This window comes from Pelodiscus sinensis, chromosome 8, assembly GCF_049634645.1.
Source record: "Pelodiscus sinensis isolate JC-2024 chromosome 8, ASM4963464v1, whole genome shotgun sequence".
Classification (NCBI taxonomy): domain Eukaryota; kingdom Metazoa; phylum Chordata; order Testudines; family Trionychidae; genus Pelodiscus; species Pelodiscus sinensis.
In genome coordinates, this window is record NC_134718.1 from 4,227,605 (window position 1) to 4,251,892 (window position 24,288).

The window sequence follows — 24,288 nt, forward strand, 5'->3', positions numbered from 1 at the left end:
CTAGGACTCGTAGCGCCGTCCTTCCCTCCGGTGTCTGGCCAGCGCCCGCGAGGTCCTAGGACTCGTAGCGCCGTCCTTCCCTCCGGTGTCTGGCCGGCATCAGTGGGGTCGTAGGACTCCTAGCACCGTCCTTCCCTCTGCTGCTAATTGGCGCCCCTCTAGCATGGCCCCCAGTGGCAACTGCCCCTTTGCCCCCCCCCCATCGTAATGCCGCTGGGGAGAAGGGGAGAGTAAAGGAGCATGGAGGGGAAAGGGTGGGAAGAGCAGCACAGGAAGGATTTTAGATGCAAAGGATCATTCTTCCATAAGGAAAACTGCTGGTTCTCCACTGTACCGTTCCTAGCCAATGGGAGTGTGGAGTCAGTGCTCAGGGTGGGGATACTGCATGTGGCGATCCCCTGGCCTGGCTTCCCCTGAGCTGGCTGCAGGAAGATGTGGCTGCTTCTGGCAGCCTGCCAGAGGCTGGTTGGGCAGACTGAATGTTAGCTGCCTAAACCTCCCAGTTTCATTTCAGATAGAACCTGATGCCGGGAGACTCCCAGCAAAGCCGAAAGGTTTGGCAGCTCTGTTTCTAGACTTCTGTGGGCCCTGCAGTGCTTATCACGGCGATAGGGTTGCCAGGTGTCCAGTTTTGAACCAGTCAGTCCAGTATTTGAGCTCTCTGTTCGGGAAACAAATTAAGAAAATAGAAACGAGAAAATAGAAATGTCCGGTATTTTCTAAATCAGATGTTATGTAGATTGTGATGTCATGTCAAGTGTGTCCGGTATTTTTGTTGAAATCATCTGGCAACCCTACACGGCGAGCAATGCACAGGGCCAGGGTCACACCCAGCAAACCACATCTCTGCCCTGAGCAGGAGTTTCAGACCAGCACCGGATTTACCCTGGTGCTGCTAGCTCCAGGCCCAGGCTCAGGTGGGATCCATACCTTTCGCTTTCTCCCCCCTCCCAGCAGAGCAGCACGGATCCAGCATGGGAGGGCAGACCAAAGGGACCCTGGGAGCTGTAGTTCCTTGGGCAGCTCCCTGACTAGACAGCTGGCCCTAGAGCAGGGAAGGGACTACATTTCCCAGCATTCCCTTGGCTGCTTGTGACAGGAAAGGGAGGGGGAGGCTGTGAGACTGGAGGGCGGGCTGCTAGAAGGGGGTGGTGCTGAGAGTGGGGAAGATGCATGCCCAGGCGAGAGGGACCAGCTTTGCCCTTAGGAGCCGTTCCCAGGCTGGATTAGGGTGCTGGTGGCTTGGCTGCCAGCACCCAGAGAAGGAATTGGGTGGGCAATTTTATCGCAGTCCGACGCCTCCCAAGGCAGGTCTGTGCACCCCAGGCGGAGAGGTTAATACGATAAGGGAGAGGATGCTCTGCTAGAGGCCTGGGCAGCTTTCGGTACAGTTCCGAGCACGCAGGAGGATTTGACTCGACTCCCCCCGCCATAGATGCAGAAATGGGCTTTTCCTTTCCAGGTTTATCTGATACTCGGGGCATCCAGCACCTGCCTTCCAGCTTTGAACAGCCTCAAAATTCAGGAGTGCTCAAGTTCAGCTTGGGCTGCTGCTACTTCATGTCTCCCAAATCAAACACTAGCTGAAGAGAAAGCAGGATCAAACCAAGCAATGAATGCTGGCGCCTCCCCTGGCAGGGGAGAGGAGACTTTGCGTGCTCCTCCCACCCCAAGCCTGGATAGGCCTGCGGCGGAGGGATGTGCGCAAAGTCTCCTCCTGCCCTGCTTCTAAGCACCGCACGCTGCTTGCAGGACGAGGGCAGGGTGGGAGAAGACTTCACGTGCTCTGCCCGTCCCCAGGCCAATCAGGGCTTGAGGGCGGGGGGAGCACGCAAAGTCTTCTGCTCTGCAAGGGGCTTAGCACTTAAAGTCAACCACCAGCTGCTGCTCAGCTGGCAGCTGACTAAGCACAGTGCTTAGTTGCAGTCTTGCAGGGCAGGGGAAGAGAGCAAGAGACTTCACCTGATTAACCTGCCAGTAGCAGGGGGGATCACGCAAAGTCTCCTCCCACCACCTGGAGTTCCTAGAGGGAATGGCCAGCTGTTCAGATCAGCTGGCAGTTCTCTCTGGGAGGGGGACAAAGATTTTGCAGCTCCCACACCCCCAAATCAGTCAGGGTCTGAGTGGGGAAGCATGAAAGTGTTCTGCCCCGCCCCTTCTGCCTGAGGCCCTACCCCTTCGGGGGCAGCCCAGAGCCACTTCAAAAATTTCGGAAGAGGCCCCGATCAAAAATTATTGCCCACCCCTGCTCCAGATAATATCCTCCAGTCACACAAACTGAAAATTGTTCCATTTCACTGCAGTTCTGTAACCAGGTAGGAACCAGTCCGTGTTCTGTGCACATCCAACATTCCTACTGAATTCAGAAGTGACTTCCTTGTGCAGTCCTAGTGGTTGTGGTATTTACAGCCCTTTAAAGATAATGAAATGACTGTTACTTCAGCAGGCTTTGGGCAGAGCTGGTTATTCATGGGGTAACCCCACTGTCTTCATAGGGCTCCGGCCCCACAGTGCAGGGGGTTGGTGGGAGCTTCTTGCCGAGTTGCTGCTCAGGGATGGGAACCTCCTGGTGCTCTGCCCACCAAAATCATTCACTTTGTGCATGACTGTGCTAGCTGAGGGGTCCATGGGAATTGGGGGCCCTGCTGCAAGTGATGGGCATCTCAGGTACTTGCAGCCACTGGTCAGAGTGTGCAGCTGCCAAGGGCCAGTGCTGAGGAGTTAAGAGTCCCAAGTGCTGCCTTGCCAGGTTCAAGCCTGCTCAGCCTTGGAATTGCCTCTCTCCCGTGGCCAGTAGCTGCAGCTGTCTAAGGCTGGTCCCTGGCAAGTGGCCCCAGGTGTCTGAGTGCTGGGGCCATGAAGCCAGGAGCAGATACAGAAACTGGAGTTAACCTCAAGGAACAGAGTCACCAATGGGAAAGGAATGTGCAGGGGAGCAGGTGCAAGGGAGAAGGGAGACAAGCATTGGGAGAGGAGGTGGTGGCCAGGTGATGGACTAGCACGTAGATGGGAGCAGAGGAACAAAGGCAGGTGAGTTCAGGTTCCTAGGGGGTCAGTGTTCACTCGGGGGAAATGGTGTTTGCAAGTGGCTGGCTGAAATGGCAGGATGGGCGGGGGATTTGTCAGAACTGATTTGGTAGCTGCTGGCTATGGAACTGTATTGAGCTGAGACCAGGACACACACAGTGACTGGGGAAATAGGGTGTCCTGGAGACATGGCTGTAGCGTGTCTGGATGACGAAGGAGATACACTTATGGGGAGTTTCCGCTGGTCGCTATGAAATTTCTCCTGACTGGACGTTAGGAAACCCACAGGAGTGTACAACTCAATGAGAGCAACATGGGGCTGAGGAAGTTGCGTACAACAGCAAGTCCAGTCACGGAGGGGGGTGTGAGCAAAAGGAGAAATGCCTTGGAGACTCAGTACAGGAATGCTATAGCATTGCCACCTCAGCCCGCACTCCTGCCTCCTCGCACTCCTTGGGAGCCAACATGTAACATGCAGTGGTGGCAGGGAGTCTGGATGAGAGAGGTTGCTCTTGTGGGCCCGGCGGGGCTGGAACAGCTCCAGCTCCTACCAGTTAACTGGAGCAGAGAAACCTCACCTGTGAAGCTTATTGGTTAACCTTGTACATCTCCACTTGCCATATTTTCATCCGGTCACTTCGCTCTGGAGTCTCACTTGGATCAATGTGGAGTATTCTTGATTAGTGGGATGGGGAGGGGGCGGCTAAGAAATGAAATTACTTTTCTGTGACTTCCAACATGTGTAATGTTTAAAGCCTGTGAAGGAGGAGAGGGAAGGCTTTGACATCTACTGACACTCAAGAGAAAAGATCACAAAAGACCCTGCTATTTTGAGGTAGGTGAAAGTCCCTGTTGACTCATTCTTGCTACATGGCAGGCTTTGCAGGTGGCAGACCCTGAGTGGGTTTACTCCTGTGTATTTGGAGGCAGGGACTTTCTGTTCTGTTAGTCCGGCGCTGAGCAAAGTACAGTTCTGGTTCATGGCTGGGGCTGTTCAGTGCCATTGCAATACACATAATAGATCATAGTGGTGACATGTTGGGTGAATTAGGCAGGGATTTATTAGTAGGGATCTTTAGAGCCCTGCAGATCTGTGGATATCCACTTTATATCCACAGGTATCTGCATCTGCATCTCGTTTTTGCGGGTATGGATGTAGAGGCGGATACCAATTTTGTATCTAGAATCCTGAAAATTTGTGGATCTCTGTGATCATTTTTGCAGCTGCTGATACTCATTTTGTGTCTGTGTAGGGCTCTAGGGATCTTCTCCCGTTCACTTCAGTGATGTTCCCAGGCTCCAGACATTCCATTAATTACCAGTGCATTGCCCGCTTTTCTCCTCTTATATTTCTGTGATTTGTATTAGCTGTAGATTAGACAGTGATGGGTGGAGGAAGGGTTAGCATGTATATGCTAGATTTAGCAATTATAATGTGCTAAGGATTACAACGTGCTTTTAACTCTGTCTGCTCCTTCAAGACTTTTCTGTGACTTCCCATCCTTCCTCCTAGCAATTTTACCCCTCCCCCGTGAGTAGGAGTGACTGAAGCGTGCAACAAGTCCAGAAAGGGAATACCGCATCCCTTGTCATTTCACCCGCACTGTAGCCATCTGGCTAGCGCAGCACGTAGGCTGCTGAGGGGGTGAAGAGTGAGTCTGATCACACTCTTATCAGTGCTCCTTGTTTTTTCCAGTGGAACGCACAGACCCTTTCCATTTCTGCTGTTGCGTGGGTGAAAAGGAATCATTTGTGAGGCTTGCCAACTGAGCTCTGCCGGAGTGGATGATTCCAGAGCCATTCTAATGAGGTGGGAGGAAACACAGCCCATTGGCCAGCTGCTCGGGTGTCTATGAAGTCAGGACTACATGCCACAGAAAAACAGAGCAGCAAATCTGCAGCATGTAGTGTTCTCAGAGCAGGGAGGCTGTGTAAATCCTTTGCAAGGTAAGACCGTCTATACATTTAACTTTTTCATCAAGCCAGAGCTTTGGAGGGTGTGGCAGCCAGTAATTCCCTCCCCCCTTTTTTTTAATTAAGGAATCCCTGGGGGTCCATTTTATTAAGCCATCATGACCAGGGGGACTAGGTGTTCTTTGAAAGGCGGTTATGCTGTGGGATATTGGTCTCGACTCTGTATTCTACATAGTATGTGTTGCACCCCTATTTTTATACAAATCAAAGGTTTATTACAGAGCCTTTTAGCTGCAGGTGAAGGAGATTGCAGCCAGGTTTAAGAAGGACTTTGTAATCATGGCTGTAAACAGAAATAGGATTTTGTTTTTGGTGTGGGCACAAATATAACATCCCGCCCTGGGGGAGCTAAAAGCAGGATGTATGCATTACAGTTGTTCATTCATCAGTGGCTGCAGATAATGCAATTATCAAGTCAGCAGTGTACGAATGCTGCCGGGCATGTTGCACACCAAGAATACTGCACGTTGGGGAATCAACACAACACTTGCTTTCATTTAAATAAAATATAAGGCCAGGAGGAGGAAATGTCTCTCTCAGAGGGGAAGGGTATTGGTTAATCCAGATCACTCCATTGTTCCCAAGGTTTGGTGTGGTCTGTGCATTCCTGTGGAGAGACCTGTCCATAAAAAATTCAGGAGTGAGGAAAACCAGCAACAGCTTCAGAGATCCCTGTTGCCTGATGGATGGGTAGATCTTGGTGCTTGTGAATTCACAGCAGTTTAATGTCTCAGCATGGGAAGGGCTGTATTTACAGTCCACTCTTTTATTTACATGTCAGACCCTGCATCCGTCAGGTTTCTGCTTCTGTTATAAGGTGTCCTGGGACAGTGAGAAATCGCCATTGTGTTTTGTCATGAGCCAGAATATCACTTGTTTGTTTATTAATCTATTAGGGTAATGGGAAAGCCACTCCTGCCCTGCTGTGCAGCTCTCATTTCAGCAAAACTGCCTGTTCTCCAGCTTGTATGCATGTTTGCTTTTTAAACAGTAAGTGTACTGTGCTCCTGCCAAACCTGCGCTGCTATGCCTCCAAACTGCTTGTATCAATTTGAGTTCCCAAAGCAAACACTCATTTCAAGTGGAACCTGGACCTTCAGGAATGTGATTTGTCTAAACAAGGCAGTGACAGGTACCTATCTACCAGGGGACCAGGACACTGTGCTTACTCCCACTGCTCTAGCACTCAGTCCTACATTGGGCTTGTGGTGGCACTGCTCTCCCTGCACTATGCTTTGGACAGCTGTGCTTTAAAATCTGCATTATGATTGAGATCTAGATCCCTGGTGGTGCACGGATACACAGTGAGACATGCTTCCTGCCCCACGGAGCTTACAGTCAAAGAAACAAGACAGACAAAGGGTGAGAGGAGAAACAGAGGCCCAGTGAGGTTACTTGGTTTTCCCAAGGTCAGGTAGTTGCTCAGTAGCGGAGTTAGGAATAGCTCCCATCTCTCTGGTGCTCTAATCATGTTGCTTCTCTTATACTTTAGTGATTCTGTTGCACGGGTGCTTAATTCCCACTCTTTCTGTCGTTGCTTAGATTTATTTATTATCTTATAATATGCAGACTGTAAAGATAGACCTGCTTTCAAAGCCAGCCCCCGTACAGTAAATCTATTGAAAACATTCAGATTCATTGTGGTGTTTAGAAAGTCAAAAACACAATTATTGTGCAACCTTTAAAACTCAGTATTCCATCACATACACACATAATCTATCCAGAAAAAACGTTATGTCTAACATGTTCTGTATGCATGAAGGGCTAAGCTAGAAATCGGGAGAGGAAGAAATATTGTACATGCAAAATGAATAGCATGGTTAGTTTTCTCTTCCCTCAGTAGTAATTGCGCAGGTGATGCCGAGAGTACAAAATTACAGGACTCTGACAAGGGGAAGAGAATGTGATAAGCAGGTGTCTTCTTGCACTTTCTCCATGTGCTGTGAGGGGAGCCCGCTAGGGAGATGCCAGGGAAACACTGAAGAATGCTGAAAATGCTGAATTAGCAAGCTGGAAGCTTTGGAGAAGGCAGCATTTGAGGAGAAGTTTAAATTATTGTACTTAACTGACATTACATGTTTTATTTTGAAAAGGGTGCTGTGTGAGTACAGGCTGTGTGTGTCTGACACACACATAAGTCACCATTCAAAGACCAGGTTTGGCATCAGTTATTCATCCTTCAATTTAGTTATCCCACTCAGTGTCTCCACAGCTGCTTTGCTTATTCATTTATGGGTAGCGAGTGATTTGCCTCGCTGATACCTTGCCACAGTGAGTTCTGCTGGTTAATCATCTATCACCTAAATTCCCTAAAGTGTTACTTTGGATATGCTTTCAGTGTTTGGCTCTTAATTTTCTTGTATGCATCTTTGTTTTTGCATTATCGGAAAGGGTAAATGGTTGTGTCAAATTAGCCGTATTGATTTTGTGTTTGTTTGAAGCTAAGGGTCCTTGTCCTTTCTGGCTGCTCCACATAGATGGAATTTATTCTCTCATTGCTCTGTTCTTTACATTAAATCAGGAAAATGGCCACAAGTCTTGTGATCTGGTCCTGAAACCTTTATTCGTGTGCATAAGCCCATTGACTTCAGTGGCAATGTCTACATTGGGGGCGGGGGGCATTGAGGGGCCGCACACAAATCAGTGGGAGAATAGCGGGGGGTGGGCTGAAGCATCAGCACAGGCTTCCCAATTCTGGGGAGGGAGCCTCAAGCCTCGGGGCCATATCTAGTCCCTGGGGCTTAGGTTACCCATCCCTAATCTACATGAAGACCCACTGCAGGATTAGATCCTATACAACATATTGTTTATGCCACAGGGATTAAGACTCTCAGCACTAGCATTACACAATGTGATTTGTGTTACAGTAGAAGCCCCCACTGAGACTCAGGCGCTGTGATGTGTTGCGTGTACGTACAGCACGAGGCGGGCCTGCCCCGAAGAGCTAGCAGGCAAGATAGACAGAGTAAAAGATGGGAGGAGAAAGCAGCATAGAACATTTTCCAAGGTCAGTGACTGGGTCCAGAGCAGAACTCCTAGTCCAGTGGCCAAGTCACTAGATTGCACGTAGCTTTCTGCTTTCCAGAAAGTCATTCCAGAGGGGGCTGCAGGCACTCCCACATTTAGCTTGTACCTTCTCCACCCCCACAGCTCTTCCCTGAAGTGCCATCCTGTCTGCCCCCCACGAGAAGAAGGTTTAACAGTGGGAGTTGATCACCACTGCCCTGAAGATCAGCCACGAGGGAGAGCAATGATACGTGTTCCATGTGCCCACAGGGTAGCTACAGTGCTCCTGCTGCTCTCCAGGCTGGGCGCAAGTCAGCCTGAATTATAGACAAGCATTGATGGAAGCCCCTTGTGCCCAGCCTAGTGTATTTGTAATCGGGCCATCAAACCTTCCTTCTAGGCTTATCGTTAATATAACAATGTGGATGTGATTATCTTGTTTCCATGGAATTACTGACAAGCATTGCTTTGAGAGTCACTCATGCCCCGTCCTTAGCACAATGGGGTCCCTAGGCACTAAAAAGACCTACAATAAATAATACCCCATAGTGACCCACATGCTTATGGAAACTGCTTGGTCTGTAGAAATGAGCCAAGAACTGCAGAAGCAGGAAGGTTAAAAACCTATTCTTTACAAATGAATATTAACATGTGTCCTTGGGGCTTATAGTTGTGGGTAGGTTGTGGCTAGGTTAGAGCTTATTTTTTCTGCCCAAGATTTTTAGAATTGGAACCTAAAGTTTAGGCTGCTAAATCCTTGTTAAGAGCCTGGTGAGGCATCAGCTTTTCAAAAATGGAGAATACCCAGAATCATACATCCCTAACTAGCATAGCTACATGCTGAGATCATGTTTCAGTATATACCAGACCAGAGGCACAGAAAGGCAAAATGATTGCTAACAAGGTTTGGTCACTAAACTTGCACCAGATTTTGATTTTGCTGAGTCTTTGGGTTTTGTTTTTCTTGTCACTTCATTTTTCTCTGGACTGGCTTGATCTCTCCTGGAAAGTTATTCGCGTCTACCAGTGAGAGATGTCAGCCTCCTATTCTGAGCAATGCAACTGAATAACAGCATGCTTCGGGGAAAAAGCCCATATAGCTTACTGGGTAGCCATAATTAGAGTCATTACTTCTGCAGACTGAATTCTACAGCCATGCAGTAAAAATTGTTTGCAGTTTTCTTGTTTGCTATGCTTGTATGTGGTGTTTTGTGTGTTGTTCCAGTGCTGCTCCAATGGTGGATGCAACAATCCTTGTATCTCCACTGCCAACCTTGTAAGGAGATATTGAGGGTTAACGTTTGTTAACCACTTTACAAACATTACACATTTTGTAGCAAAGAGGCTCTAGTGCAAAATACAAAGTATGGATTTATTGTTAGGAATAATGCCACTGGAATAATTTCCACTTCCTGTTATCCCAAGAACCAGCAGAGACACTATGGATGGGACTCTTTAGTGGTCCTTTCCTCTTAGGTGCACACAGTCTGCCACCCCTAGCTGTCAGTCTCAGCACAGCAACCAAGAGCAGGCAGTCCTCAAGCCAAAATCCACTCTCAGCATTGGTCTTCCAAGTCAAGCAGTGTGAGGCGCATTAGTAAAGCGATGAAAAGCTTCCGCTCGGGACCCTGGGAGCAGACGGAAGGAAGAAGCCAGGTTTAGGTTCTGCGCATCTGGACTCTTAACAGAATCTTGAGTTATTCTGTGTTCTGCTCCAGCACACGCCGAAGCCTGACGTGCAGTTGCTAGGGAGGACCGAGAGAGAGGTCCCTAAGCTCTGGGGAGGAATAGTAGCAGCAGTAGGGTTGTTCCTGTTAGATGCAAGATGTTGGTGATACAATCTAAGTGACCCCATGGAGAGGGGGCACTATGTGGGGAGTTACTACAGAGAATTTTTTCCCCTAGTATCTTCCTGGTGGGTCTTGTCCACTTGCTCAAGGTCTCACTCACCTTTGTATTTGTGCTCAGGAAGGAATTTTCCTATGTCAGATTGGCAGAGACCCTAAAGGATTTTGCCTTCCTCTGCAGCATGGGTAATTTGCCTATTTGAACTAGAGTAAACGATGGATCTCTGAAACTTTAAATCTGTAAATCAGGGGTGGGGAACGTAGGCTTAGGGGCCAGATGTAGCCTCCAGCTTGCCTGGATCTGGCCCCTGAGGCTCGGGCTCCCCCCAGCATTGGGGAGCCGATGCTGGTGGGGGGGGGGTGAGGTGGTTGTTGTTGGTTTTGTTTCTCACTTGTATGCAGCCCCTGACTGGTTTTTTTTTCTGTTTGTCAGTGGCCCTGACCCAAAAAGGTTCCCAATCCCTTCTTTAAATCAAGATTTGAGGACTTAAGGGACTCAGCCAGAGGTTAGGGGCTATTGCAGGGGCGCATGGGTGAGGTTCTGTGGCCTGCAGTGTGCAGGAGGTCAGACTGGATAATCACATTGGTCTCTTCTGACCTTAAAGTCTAAGTCTTTGTCGACTTTGTGAGCCTAAGTAAGCCATGTGCACTGTGGATTATGGAGCATCCTTGAGCTGTCTCAGTCCAGGTGCATATTCAGACTGCTGTCTGTCATTAATGCTGTTTGAACAAGAGCATGTACTACATTGTAACCTGGCCAGATGGGAGGGCTGTGCAAACATGGTGGGAAAAAATTGCCAAGGTTTGTCCAATTAAGCTGTGATTATTTAACTCCCCTTCATTGGTTCCGGTTTCATCACTGAGCCTAGGACAGTTTTTGCTCCCTAGAATGTTCATGTAGCTGAATACGTGTGTGAAATGGAAGGCCCCAAAGCTGAGAGAGTGTAATAAAGCACCTGTTCAAAGGAAGACAGTGCCTTCTTCAGGAGCCATTGTACAAAGCTTCTGAAATAGCCTAACTTCACAAAAGCAGGCAAAGATTTACACACGTTTTAGAGAGGGTCTCAAGCCACTGAGTTCAGATCCAAATTTCTCCAGTGTTTGGGGAATTTGCACCAGTTGTAATAAAACATATATCTCACTGATATGGCAGAATTGCAAATTACCAGGTAAGTGGCAAATTGTGATAACTACTCTTGACTGGCTAAGAATTTCATGCATCCCTGTTATTTTTATTAGCACACCTCTCCCATCACATGTTTGTCTCATCCACCTGTTAGGTCTTGTCTCTGATGATAATCTCTTTGGAGGCAACACTGTTATTTACTATACCTGCCTATACAGCACTTTGCACAGTGTGGCCTCAGTTTGGCTGACCTCTGTATGCTAGTAGGGATATGAAGGACTAGTCAACTCTCTGATAAGCAAATGCTTATCGGATAGTCGACAGGCCGGTCGACTAGTTGCTTCCCCCCCTTGCTGCCTCTGTCAGAAAGAGGCAGCAAGGGAAGGGGAGAAGAGGGAATACTTCAACGCTGCAGCACCGTGTGGAGCCTGGGGCCGAACCCCAGGCTCCATGTGGCACTGCCACTTTGAAATGCCACACACAGCCCGGGGCCAGCTGGGGAGTACGTGGCGTTTCAAAGCAAGCAGTACGTGGCTGTACGTGGCGTTTCAAAGCAAGCAGTACGTGGCTGTACGTGGCGTTTCAAAGCAAGCAGTACGTGGCTGTACGTGGCGTTTCAAAGCAAGCAGTGCTGTGTGGAGCCCAGGATCAGCTGGAGGCCCCAGCTGCTCCCAGGCTCCCCGCAGTGCTTTTGCCTTTGAAGTGACGGAGGTACCCTATCGACTAATCGAATAGTCGATGCAAAATGCATCGATTATTCAATGAGTCAGTTAGTCAGTATTCAGTTAGTCAACATCCTTAGATGCTACCACAATCTAAATGTTCAAAAATTCACAACAAATCTTTTCAAAGGGAACACTTAGCCTGAAAAACAGAGCTTTGGTGAGACGAAGTCAGGATACAGTGTGAAGTAAAGCACGTGCTTTAGATGTGTACTCTCTTAGATGAACCTACATTGGGTCCTAGTTTGCAAAGGGTTATTTTCCCTCTTGGAGTCTTCAAAAAGAAAGAGAGAAGGGAAAGTATAAGTAGTTGTGAGATAAACCACTACTAAAAAGGTGTAAAATATTTAACAGGTTCTTTTAATAATTAATCACCCCGGGACTTTGTGGGCTTGTTGTATTGCTGTATTGATGGCACAGCACAGGCCTTGTCAAAGAAGAAACAAAACTTTGTAAATCACCTATTAAAATGTGTTATCATGGTGATGCTTCCTATGCTGGGGATGTTGCTTGGCCTCAGCAGAGGCAATGGTACATAACCATTTTTCTGAAGATGTTTCTTTGGGGTTTGAGTATATGTTGCATTCTTCCCTTTGTGATGATGTGTTGCAACCAATAGATTTTGTGAACTTTTTTTTTTTAAAGACATTCCATGAGAACATGATATAAAGACTTCAGTGGTAACTGATATTACACACTGCCCAGATCCCTACATCAGGTCTCAGTTGTAATGAACAGAAAGAAAGTTTTTTGCTAAGGGTACTAGACACAGACAGACCCCATGGCTCTTTCTGGGTATGTACTGCTTACTGTCAGCACACGAGCAAATCTTGGCTGGAACTCAGCTGTAAGGGGCTAGACCATGAGCTAAGGTCCAATATCCAACCTCCTAATTCCCTGAGGGGCTTTGTGAGCAGAGGATACAAGAATAAACTGGGTTGAAAAAGCAGCTGTGCATCAGGAAGCATCACTGACAAATCCTGGATTGCACATGGATAGTCTCAAGTTCATGGCTGAACCACAAAGATCAGCAGTTTAGATTTATCACTATCCTCCACTCCCAGTTTTGCCTGATTTCTGCAGATGGGGTTAGAAGCAGGAACCTTTTCTGCACTAGTGATAGAAATGTAGCCGTGTTAGTCTGGTGTTGCTGAAGCAAAATACAGGACTATGTAGCACTTTAAAGACTAATAAACCATCTTGCTTTTCTGCACTGGCATTATCTTCTTCATCCCATGGTTTATTTAAACATAGTTCAGCTCTTTGATCACTGGCAAATTGTCTGTCAACTTTCTCCCATAATTTGGGATTTGAATCGTCAGTGCAAATACACAGTAAGAGACAGTTGTTTCCCCAAGGTATTCCTTTGTGGTAAAACACAGCTTCTCTAATGATGGGCTACATCATCCTTTGGAAATACCAACAAGTGTTAAAAAGATACTAATGTCAGAGGAGTGGCTACCTCTCACCAGACCGAAGGGTAGTACCCATGGTATGTACAACCATGCAGCGCATGTAATCCTTTCTCTTTCTGAACGACAGGTTTGTATTCGTAAATTTCTTAAAGAATATTTACCCTGTTGCATCAGTTTGTTGTGCACCTGTGCGGGCTTTCCTAACAATAATTCTCCTAGAGATAAATAAAACGAAGAATCCCCATAAGACTGTCCTAATTCTTGGGACAAAGTGGGTGTGTATAGTAGGGTTATCAGGTAGTCTAAAAAAAAATACCGGATACACTTGATCGGTGGGGTGTGTGGAGGGGGAACCAGCTGGGAGGAGTGGGGCTGGCTGGGAGGAAGGGGGAGGACAGGAAGCAGAGCTGGTGGGGGAGAAGTCGGGGGCAGTGGGGCTGGCCAGGGGAGATCGGGGGAGAAGCAGTCTGCGGGAAGCAGAGCTGGTCAGGGGCAGCGGGGCTGGCTGGAGGAGATTGGGGGAGGGGTGGCCAGCAGGAAGCAGAGCTGGCGGGGGCGGGGGGTGGCCAGGAGGGAGGAGACTGACCTGGGCACGTGCAGATTGCAGGGCGCTGCCCATCCTGTCCAGCGCTCAGGAGCAGGAACAGAGCTTCCCCTCCTCCTCAGATGTAACCAGAGGCTCCCAGCACCGATTGTGCCCCGCCTCCCAGCCACTCCCCCTGCCTCCGCCAGGCTTCCGTCCAGCACCCCGCCAGAAAACCAGAAATACCAGACATTGCACATGTCCGGTATTTTCTAAAAAAATTTTACTGGACAGAGTCCCCAAAAACCGGACTGTCCGGTGGAATACTGGACTCCTGGCAACTCTGGTGTATAGGGGAGCGCACTGCTAAGCAGTCTTTGTGATAATCACACTTGATGAGGAATCATGCCACTTAAAATGCTTTTGATTTGTGTTTTATTTCTAATGAGTAGAGAAGTACAATGTGACAATCATGCGACTGCACCAGTGATGGTCCGTGAATTGATGTCTGTGCCTTCTTGCAAGCTTGCAAACAATAGGAACTCTTCAGAGACACCTTGTATCAGGCCCAAAACTTAGCACCAGGCCCTATTTCAGCAGCCCTTTTGACATGGGGGACTCCTGCTGTTTGTCTGTGGGCGGTGGTGGGTTAAGTAGGTATTGCATTCAGATACTCCATATACAATGGTCCCGCTCCAAGCATGAAAGTGGGCGAATATTTTTTTCTAATGTAGCTGCAGTCTGTAGAGTCCCTCTTTGCTGATAAATCGTCCTTCTCTTGAGTTTGCATGTTCTGTGCATCTCTTCCTCCTTGGCAGAGAGTTTTAATGTAAAAGCTCCCAGGCCTCTCATTTTGCTGTTTGCTGCCATCAGGCAGGATTGTCACACCGCTGGAAGGAGTGGGGAGAGACCCCTCCTGGCTCAGTTGCCACTTCTGTTGTGAGGGGAGTGCAGCTGTTCGGGTTTGTGAAATGAACCTTTTGTTGCTACCGTACAAGCCAGAGCTGAAGCAGCATGTTAGAGAGGATGGAGAGCTGTGCTTTGCACACGTAAAGCCAGGGCACGTGCAGCCGGTACATGCTGATTGCACAACCAATGGCCATGAGAGCCATGTCTCCAGTCACAACACTGTTCCAGTTCAGTGGGCACCCTCTGCCAGTTCTAGGTTCACACGTGCAGTGAGCAAAACTACCCTGTCCCAAGAGACCGTCTTGATTACGATAATCCTGTGGCCACTGAGATGGAGAGCCACTTATGTGGCCCACTCACTAGCCTCGGTTGCCCTTAGAATCATAGACTACTAGGACTGGAAGGGACCTACAGCCCGTTGCTGCTGTAGGTCAACCTAACTTAAATGTGGTGTAGACATGATCGAAGAAGGGCACAGGAACAAATGGTCTCATTTATGTCTAGCTCCTCTTGGGCGCCCTCTTGTTTATTCCAGCCTCCACTTGTTGCCTCTTGCAGGTGTGGTAGAATTTCCCTGGGGTAGGGTGCGGGGCACTGATGCCTGAACTGTGACCCCACTGCCAATCCACCACCTCCCCTAATTAGCCTCATGTCACCTGCCCCCCCCAAGGCCCTGCCTCATGCCACTCCCCCTCCTTCCTGAGACTCCACCCACCTTCGCTCCTCTCTGCCCCTGTAAAAGGTGCTGTTTGGGGCACTGGGGGAGTGTAGCCCCACCCCCATACCAGGATACTGTCTCCTTCCTTTCCTCACTAGCCAGGAGGGAGAACATTGCAGGCTGCTTGCCTTGCTTGCTCCTCTTTCCCTTCCTCACTCCAGCCAGAGAGAGGCAGGCTCACCAAGCAGAATGAAGGCCCAGCCCATGCAAAGCCAGTGTGGCTCTGGACTGGGTTATTGGAGCTTCTGAAATCCTGGTTCCAGCTCCTGTTTGGCAAGAACAGAACCGCAGCAGCAAAAGCAAACCTCAAAGGTGAGCAGTTCCCCTGCTTGCCTCTGCCCTTGGCTCACTCTGCTCCCCTCCCCAGCCAGCCAGCCCAAAGCTACCTCGCTGCTCCTCCTCTCTCCCACCCCTCTCAGCCACCCTGCTCTTCTTGGCCTGGGCCAGCTGTTCTTTGGGATGCAGGGTGTATCTGGCAGCACCAGGAGCAGAGCTGGGAGCTTCTGCAGCACTTTTTTCAAATTCATTAAGACAAGCAGGCTCAGGGACTGATGGGTGGGGAAGGAAGCTCTGAGCTTAGGTCAGAAGACAACTGCTGCAGATTTCATCATGATCTTTCCTCATCTTCACTTGTTGATCAGTTCCAAAGGCCGGGAGGAGGAAGCCGCTTGTGACACCAGCAGGCACAGGGCTGCTGCCCATGCACGCTCCAGTTAGCCCAGCATCGGGTGTTTCACTGCAAGAGCCACAGAGCTTAAGGATGGCACCTGGGATCTTTCCCTGCTATCAAGAAACAAAGATGAGGTGTCACCCCATTAACATTGCTTAAATTACACTTAAAATGTTCCCATTTTCTCAACTCCCTAATTTCGGGGGGAATAGCAATACCCCCCCTCCCCCGATGTTTCAGCCCTAAACCAGCTGCACAGTTTGATTGTGACTAATGCCAGCACATCCCTCACTGCTCTGGGCACCCTTGTCGAATACACACAAGTAAACAGGCCCGTCTCTTCCGTCAGATCCACTCCAATGGCAGTGCGTCCCACCATCCCCTCACGAAATAGCCCTCAACTCTCCTGTTTTTCTCCATTTCTTCTGCTCACCAGGGGGAACCCCACATGCTCTTTAAACGGGGGCAACAAGAGACTGTTTGCCATGATGGGGAAGTACAGTGGCTCTGGGCTTACGCCTGTCCCCTGCCCTATCACTTTTCTCCATTGCTCCAAGTGCCCCCTTGCACTCCCTCCCTAGGGGGGTTTATGTACCTGAACCTGTTCCACAAGAACTGCATGATTGGTCTCAGTATTGATTATTTATTCTTGTTTGTGGTACTGTAGCATCTTGGCACTAGGCAGACCCCATTCCTCTGGGGGCTGCACAAACCCAGAACACCGCAGTGGTTCCTGCCCCAGCCAGCTGGCAATCTTGTTCATAAAACAAGAGACAACAGGTGAGAGCAGCTAGCAAGGGAGCAGAAGAAACCAGAAAATACTGTTCAGCCTGATGGGCAGCAGTTTCAGCACACACATTTCCTTCTGTTAGACTCCCAGACAGGATTGCTACCTCTTGCCTTCCTGCACACCAGGAAGCAGGTCTGCATTTGAAAAGTACATTTATATTAATTAAAACCTGTAACGTATTATGCAAATTTTATGATAATGACTTTCTGTAATTTAATTTTTATTTCAAAACTTAATTTTTGAGTCTAAGAATAGCACTTGCTATCTAAATGCAGAACAACTAACTTCCCTCTAGTCATTCCAAGCTGTCACAATCATAAATATGGAGAATATGTATTCCTCTTCTCCCCCATTCCAATGAATTGAACTCAATGAGTAATGGGTTTATTGTTGTATGGGGTAGGGAGGAGGTGGGTTGTTCTCTTCTTGTGTTTGTGTTTTCACTACAATAAAATAATTTTCAGGGGGTAGCCGAGTTAGACTGTACAGGTAAACTGACAAAACAACAAATAGTCTGGTAGCACTTTATAGACTAACAAAACATGTAGATGGGATCATGAGCTTTTGTGGGCACAGCCTTTCGTGGGTCATCTGAAGAAGTGGGCTGTGCCCATGAAAGTAAAAGAGTTGTATGCTCCCCTACCCCAAGCTTTTTCCTGACTCTTTGTTTTTCCACATTAGAAATGTGTCTTATCTATTCTCTGTTTTTTTCCTGTAGGTGATGGTGGATCTGGTCGAATTCTTTCAGGGCTATAATGCAAGTGAAAGCTGATTAACTAAGGGGAAGTGAAGTTTGTATGCAGATCAGGGCTACTCATCACACTGCCCATGGGCCACATGTGGCCTGTGACCGGTTGGTTTGCGGTCTGTGGTGCAGTTTGGGTTCATGCAGGGCTCAACACATGGCCCACGGGTGGGATCCTTTGAACATGGCCTCCACTGGGAACACACTCCAGAGCGGCGAGGTGTCTCCCAATCAGGGTGCACATTGAGAGACGCAAGCGGATGGGCTGGCTGGAACAGAGGGGTACAAGGTGCTGGCGTTTCTAGCCCCCAAGGAGGAGGTGTTGGGAGCGCCCAGGCATTGTGTAAAAGAAGCTATTTGCTTATATATTTGTATGTACATGCAAACACATTTAAGTTGTGGCCCTCAACATGTGCTGTGAGTATCATTGTGCCCCCCAGGGCTTCCAAAGTCGAGTAACCCTGACTCAGATGATTTAAGGATTTTCAAAACCAAACCAACCCCCCTCCCCAGCAAATAACACCCTCCCCCCCATCAAACCAAACACCATCCCCCTTTCCCCTCAGGAAACCTTCTAACTAAAACACCTGAATCAGCAGTTGGGAGAAAAGCTGCTGTTTGTTTAAACTTCATTTATGATGGGCTGACCAACCGCAATCTGTAACTCCAGTCTCCAAGCAAAGGAAGCCCAGAGTGAACAATAGGGATATTTAAAAGATAAAGAACAGGTAGGAGAGAGAACTGCACACATCTGTTGTCTTCTATTTAAAAACCTTGCATTTAAAGGTCACCTTTTTAAATGATAGAAACATAGAATACTAGGACTGGAAGGGACCTCGAGAGGTCATCGAGTCCAGCTCCCCGCCCTCAAGGCAGAACCAAATACTGTTTAGACCATCCCTGATAGACATTTATCTAACCTACTCTTAAATATCTCCAGAGATGGGGATTCCACAACCTCCCTGGGCAATTTATTCCAGTGTCTGACTACCCTGACAGTTAGGAACTTTTTCCTAATGTCCAACCTAAACCTCCCTTGCTGCAGTTTAAGCCCATTGCTTCTTGTTTTATCCTCAGAGGCCAAGATAAACAAGTTTTCTCCCTCCTCCTTATGACACCCTTTTAGATACCTGAAAACGGCTATCATGTCCCCCCTCAGTCTTCTCTTTTCTAAACTAAACAAACCCAATTCTTTCAGCCTTTTTTCATAGTTCATGTTCTCTAGATCTTTATTCATTCTTGTTGCTCTTCTCTGGACCCTCTCCAATTTCTCCACATATTTCTTGAAATGCGGTGCCCAGAACTGGACACAACACTCCAACTGAGGCCTAACCAGCGCAGAGTAGAGCGGAAGAATGACTTCTCGTCTCTTGCTCACAACACACCTATTAATGCATCCCAGAATCAGGTTTACTTTTTTTGCAACAGCATCACACTGCTGACTCATATTCAGCTTGTGGTCCACTATAACCCCTAGATCCCTTTCTGCTGTACTCCTTCCTAGACAGTCACTTCCCATTCTGTATGTGTGAAACTGATTGTTCCTTCCTAAGTGGAGCACTTGGCATTTGTCTTTATTAAACTTCATCCTGTTTACCTCAGACCATTTCTCCATTTTGTCCAGATCATTTTGAATTATGACCCTATCCTCCAGAGCAGTCGCAACCCCTCCCAGCTAGATATCATCTGCAAACTTAAGAAGTGTACTTTCTATGCCAATATCTAAATCATTGATGAAGATATTGAACAGAGCCAGTCCCAAAACAGACCTCTGCGGAATCCCATTTGTTACACCTTTCCATCAGGATTGTGAACCATTAGTAACTACTCTCTGAGTACGGTTATCCAGCCACTTATGCACCCACCTTATAGTAGCCCCATCTAAGTTGTATTTGCCTAGTTTATTGATAAGACTGTCATGCGAGACCGTATCAAACGCCTTACTAAAGTCTAGGTATACCACATCCACCGCTTCTCCCTTATCCACAAGACTCGTTATCCTATCAAAGAAAGCTATCAGATTGGTTTGACAGGATTTGTTCTTTACAAATCCATGCTGGCTGTTCCCTAGCACCTTGCCACCTTCCAAGTGTTTACAGATGATTTCCTTAATTACTTGCTCCATTATCTTCCCTGGCACAGAAGTTAAACTAATTGGTCTGTAGTTTCCTGGGTTGTTCTTATTTCCCTTTTTATAGATGGGCACTAGATTTGCCCTTTTCCAGTCTTCTGGAATCTCTCCTGTCTTCCATGGTTTTCCAAAGATGATAGCTAGAGGCTCAGATACCTTCTCTCTCAGCTCCTTGAGTATTCTAGGGTGCATTTCATCAGGCCCTGGTGACTTGCAGGCATCTAACTTTTCTAGGTGATTTTTAACTTGTTCTTTTTTTATTTTATCTTCTAAACTTCCCCCCTTCCCACTAGCATTCACTATGTTAGGCATTCCTACAGACTTCTTGGTGAAGATCGAAACAAAGAAGTCATTAAGCATCTCTACCATTTCCAAGTTTCCTGTTACTGTTTCTCCCTCCTCACTGACCAGTGAGCCTACCCTGTCCTTAGTCTTCCTCTTGCTTCTAATGTATTTATAAAAAGTCTTCTTGTTTCCCTTTATTCCTGTAGCTAGTTTGAGCTCATTTTGTGCCTTTGCCTTTCTAATCTTGCCCCTGCATTCCTGTGTTGTTTGCCTATACTGTATTCATTCTTTGTAATTTGTCCTACTTTCCATTTTTTATATGACTCCTTTTTTATTTTTAGATCATGCAAGATCTCATGATTAAGCCGAGGCGGTTTTTTGCCATATTTTCTATCTTTCTGATGCAGCGGAATAGCTTACTTTTGGGCCCTTAACAATGTCCCTTTGAAAAACTGCCAACTCTTCTCAGTTGTTTTTCCCCTTAGTCTTGATTCCCATGGACCTTACCTATCAGCTCTCTGAGCTTACCAAAATCTGCCTTCCCAAAATCCAAATGTTTATTTTATCAAAGAAAAAGTCAGTACTAAGTACTGGAGGTGAGAAGCAAATGTTGCTTGTGTCATTGAACATGAACAGAGGGTGATGGGAAAAGTCTTTTTATATCACTGAGCTACAAAAACAGACGAAGCATCCAACCAATTGGAGTCTGCGATCAGATTGTGCCTCCCCTCTGTGGGTCTGTTGGCAGGCTCTGTGCCATTGAAAATGGATCAGTTTAGGCACTAGCTTCCCTGCATTTTCTGGGGTTGGGGAGTAGCTGTTGTTCAGTTTTCAGGGAGTGGTTCTGTTGTTTTTTGTTTTAAAATCAGGTCAGAGTCATGCCACACTGGCTTGTTTGATGCAGCTGACTGCTAAAAGTCCAGTGTGTGTATCACAAGGCTGAGGTGCGCAGGAGCAGCAGGCTATGGGGCCATAACAAACCAACTTGTCCTTTGCTAGGCAATAAGACAGGTCACTGACTAACCTGTCCTTCAGTTCCAGACATCAAACAAGCTCTTGGCTCCGGCTTTTCTCTTCCTAGCTCCTTCTCCTATCTTTAGTGTTATGATAGGTAAAGCTTTCTGACAACACTTTCAAACTTTGGCATCTCATTTATATGCTTTGCTTTTCAGAGACACATAAAACAGCTGAGATGGATTTTATTGTATATATACCAATCCGTCTGACTCTCTTTTCTCTGGAATCTGGGGGTATCATGGCCTCTTGTGAGTTTCCTGTGGGCCAGGTTGGAATTACTACAGTGCTGAAATATCCCCCTTATGTTATGTGACAGGTGGAGTCTGCAGCCAGTAGCAATTAGGGATGTTAAATTTAGAGTAATTGACTAATCGAATGGTCAGTGCACTTTGCATCGACTATTTGATTAGTTGATAGGGTGCCTCTGCCTTTGAAGTGTAGCAGCTGTTGCTACACTTCAAAGGTGAAAGCGCTGTGGGGAGCACGGGTCCAACGGTGCAGTCCCTCGCTGGCCCCGTGATCCCCAAGGCATTTCAAAGCAGCAGCACCGTGTGGAGCCCTTCTGCTAACTCCTGCTCCATGTGGTGCTGCCACTTTGAAATGCTGCGGGGAGCCCAGCATCTGGCTCCTCGCAGCATTTGAAAGTGGCAGTGCCCTGTGGAGTCCGGGATCAGCTGGGGTCTCCTCCATTGACCCTGGGCTCCAAGCAGCGTTGCCGCTTTGAAACGCTGTGAGGAGCCTAGTGTCAGGCTCCATGCGGCATTTCAAAGTAGCAGCACTGCACAGAGCCCGGAGTCAGCCAGGGAGTCTCCAGCTGATCCCAGGCTACTTGTGGCGCTGCCACTTTGAAATGCTGAGTGCAGCCTGGGGACAACCCATTTGGCCCCAGGCAGCACTCAGTGTTTCAAAGCAGCAGTGCCACGTGGAGTCCGGAATCTGGCCCTAGGCTCCACGCAGTGCTGCTGCTTTAACGTACCCCCTCCTGTGCCCCTCTTTTCTTGCTGCTTCTTTTTGACAGAGGCAGCAAGGGGTGGGGGGAAGTGACTAGTCGATTGGCCTGTCAACTGTCCGATAAACATTTGCTTATTGGCTAGTCGACTAATCCCTAGTAGCAATGAGAGTTGCAAGGGTTTGTTTAAATATTGTGATGAGCTGGCTGGAAGTGTACGTGTGCCAGATACTAAGCAGGGTGACCTAGATGACTAGGGAGGAGTATAAACAATATTGCTTGAGCATTCAGGGGCCAAAGTGCAATTGGAATTGCAGCTAGCAAGGGAAGTGAAGGGTAACAAGAAGAGTTTCCATAGGTAGGTTGGTAAGAAGAAGGAGGACCATAAAAGCGTAGGATTCTTACCGAATGGGGGAGGCAACTTAGAGACAGATGATATGAGAAATGCTGAAGTACTCAATGCTTTTTTACCTTGGTCTTCACAGACAAGGTCAGCTCCCATACTGCTGCACTGGGCAGCACAGTACGGGGAGGTGGTGAGCAGCCCTCAATGGTGTACATTTTTGGATAAATAGTTTACTTAACTTCTATCTCTGTTTTCTTATCTATAAAATGGGTATGTTTATATGTAACCTACGAGGGGATTGTGAGGTTTAATTGGAAATTGCACAGTTCTTTGGCCATGTAAATGGTGCTAAAGATTCTTATTCTTAAATGCAGTTTGAGTTTCTTATTTAAAAACAGTGGGATATATATATATATAAAGTATTTCAGAGAGTGTCTGTCCACATCTAATGGCATGTATTATAAGGGTTTTGTATAGCTAAGCATTTATTGGGGTGGATAAAAAAGGGTATATGACACCAATTAATTTGGTTGGACAACAGAAAGGGAAAACTTTGACACTGTTTTCTAATGAGTCAATCAGAAATTTTGTGTTGACTTTTACTGGCTCTGCCATTGTTTGGTGGAATCTAAAATAGGTTATGAATGTGTTTGTGAGGAAAGATAAATCTGTTAAGAACTGTTGCATTCAATACATTTCCTTTTTAAGTAGAAACAATATAAAGAGCTTAATTCAGCACTGAATAAATCTCACTTTTGTTGCACTGATTGTATAAAATCCTGCGCTGCTCTGCTCTGTGTTTGCCTCATGCTGTTTATATTACCTCAAATGTCATTCCAGAAAAGAGTTTGGCGTAGGCCTGCAGCGAAAGCCATTTCACTCCATGTATGGACCTGGTCTCCCAAAGCTATTTTAGTGGGCAGCTAGAAAGTATTTCTTTGTGAGCTGTCATTTTGTTTGTGTTGCTATCTGTGAGAGGGTTTGATGGGGTGGCTGTGTTCCTCTGAAATGCTGCACTGTGCACTTTCCAGGAAGGGGGATGGCAAGTTGTGGTTTTTATTTTGTTTTGTTAAAACCGTATCTTGGCACTCTGGCCCTGTTAATCTAGCTAGAGGTAGAATTGTCGAAAGCCTTCTGCATTGCACAATAGGATCCATTCACAAACTCAAAGGGCCAGACTTTTTAGGACCGGTTCTGTTCAATATCTTCATCAACGATTTAGATGATGGCATAGAAATATCCTTATAAAGTTTGGTATGAGAGGAGTAGCCGTGTTAGTCTGAATCTACAAAAGCGACGAGGAGTCCTATGGCACCTTATAGACTCACAGATTTATTGGACCATAAGCTTTCGTGGGCAAAGACATGCATCTGACGAAGTGGGTCTTTGCCCACGAAAGCTTATGCCCCAATAAATCTGTGAGTCTATAAGGTGCCACAGGACTCCTTGTCCCTTATAAAGTTTGCAGATGATACCCAGCGGAGAGGGGTTGCAACTGCTTTGGAGGATAGGATCATAATTCAAAATGATCTGAAGAAACTGGAGAAATAGTCTGAAGTAAATAGGGTGAAGTTCAATAAGGACAAATGCAAAGTGCTCCACTTAGGGAAGAACAATCCGTTTCTCACATACAGAATGGGAAGTGACTGTCTAGGAAGGAGTACTGCAGAAAGAGATCTTGGGGTCAGAGTGGCCCACAATACGAGCCAACAGTGTGATGCTGTTGCAAAAAGAGCAAACCTGCTTCTGGGATGCATTAACAGGAGTGTTATGAGCAAGACACGAGAATTCATTCTTCTGCTCTACTCTGCACTGATTAGGCATCAGTTGGAGTGTTGTGTCCAGTTCTGGGTCCCACATTTCAAGAAAGATGTGGAGAAATTGGAGAGGGTCCAGAGAAGAGCAACAAAAATGATTAAAGGTTTTGAAAACAAGACCTATAGGCTTGGAGTATGTATGGGCCCCACCAAAACACACGCGAGGTGTGACACATGTGCTGGCCATTCTCCAAAATAATCTGGGCTGTGATCTCACTTCATTGTACATCTATTCCATACTGAGAAAACAGGGCTTTGGAAGGGCTGTCTG

At 47.3% G+C, this 24,288-nt stretch overlaps 1 protein-coding gene across 8 annotated transcripts in view; it reads left to right on the forward strand.

The window, feature by feature from the left end:
* The first annotated feature begins 4,653 nt into the window (after window positions 1–4,653).
* SORBS1 (sorbin and SH3 domain containing 1) overlaps window positions 4,654–24,288 on the forward strand; it is a 192,371-nt gene continuing 172,736 nt past the window's right edge. For 5 of the 8 annotated variants that reach the window (XM_075935647.1, XM_075935652.1, XM_075935644.1 and 2 more), the window contains exon 1: window positions 4,654–4,974. The gene's annotated coding sequence lies outside the window, so the exon portion shown is untranslated. Of the gene's footprint in view, window positions 4,975–7,868; window positions 8,009–24,288 lie in introns of all 8 variants that reach the window. The other 3 variants (XM_075935646.1, XM_075935662.1, XM_075935661.1) reach the window with 3 other exon arrangements.